Below are 910 nucleotides of genomic sequence, written 5' to 3'. Positions count from 1 at the left end.
CTCCATAATGCCAGAGCAGCGTACTACTCATCATTAATAGAGGAAAATAGGAACAACCCCAGGTTTCTTTTCAGCACTGTAGCCAGGCTGACAGAGAGTCACAGCTCTATTGAGCCAAGTATTCCCATAGCTCTCAGTAGTTACGACTTCATGAGCTTCTTTAATGATAAAATTCTAGCTATTAGAGACAAAATTCACCAAGACCTGCCCTCAACTGGCACCGACTTATCTCTAAACTCAGGAACCTTAGAAACAGCTGTAGAACCAGATACATGTTTAGACTGTTTTGCTTCCCTCAATCTTTACCAGCTAACTTCAGTAATTTCTTCATCTAAACTATCAACCTGCCTCTTAGACCCCATCCCGACTAGGCTGCTTAAAGACGTTTTACCCTTAGTCAGCACCTCTATACTAGATATGATCAATCTATCTTTATCAACAGGCTATGTACCACAGTACTTTAAAGTAGCTGTAATTAAACCTCTTCTGAAAAAGCCCAAACTTGATCCGGATGTTTTAGCAAACTATAGACCTATATCTAACCTTCCATTTCTCTCTAAGGTTCTGGAGAAAGCAGTTGCTAAACAGCTGTGTGACTTTCTACAGAGCAATAGTTTATTTGAGGATTTTCAGTCAGGATTTAGAGCTCATCATAGCACAGAGACAGCACTGGTGAAAATTACTAATGACCTCCTTATTGCATCAGACAAAGGACTTGTCTCTGTACTGGTTTTATTAGATCTTAGTGCTGCATTTGATACCATTGACCATCAGATCCTATTGCAGAGACTGGAATATTTCATTGGCATTAAAGGAACCGCTCTAAGCTGGTTTAAGTCCTATTTATCAGATCGATTTCAGTTTGTACATGTTAACGATGAGTCCTCCATGCACGCCAAAGTTACTCATG

Source organism: Micropterus dolomieu, linkage group LG06 (genome assembly GCF_021292245.1).
Source record: "Micropterus dolomieu isolate WLL.071019.BEF.003 ecotype Adirondacks linkage group LG06, ASM2129224v1, whole genome shotgun sequence".
Classification (NCBI taxonomy): domain Eukaryota; kingdom Metazoa; phylum Chordata; class Actinopteri; order Centrarchiformes; family Centrarchidae; genus Micropterus; species Micropterus dolomieu.
This window is presented reverse-complemented; position numbering follows the sequence as displayed.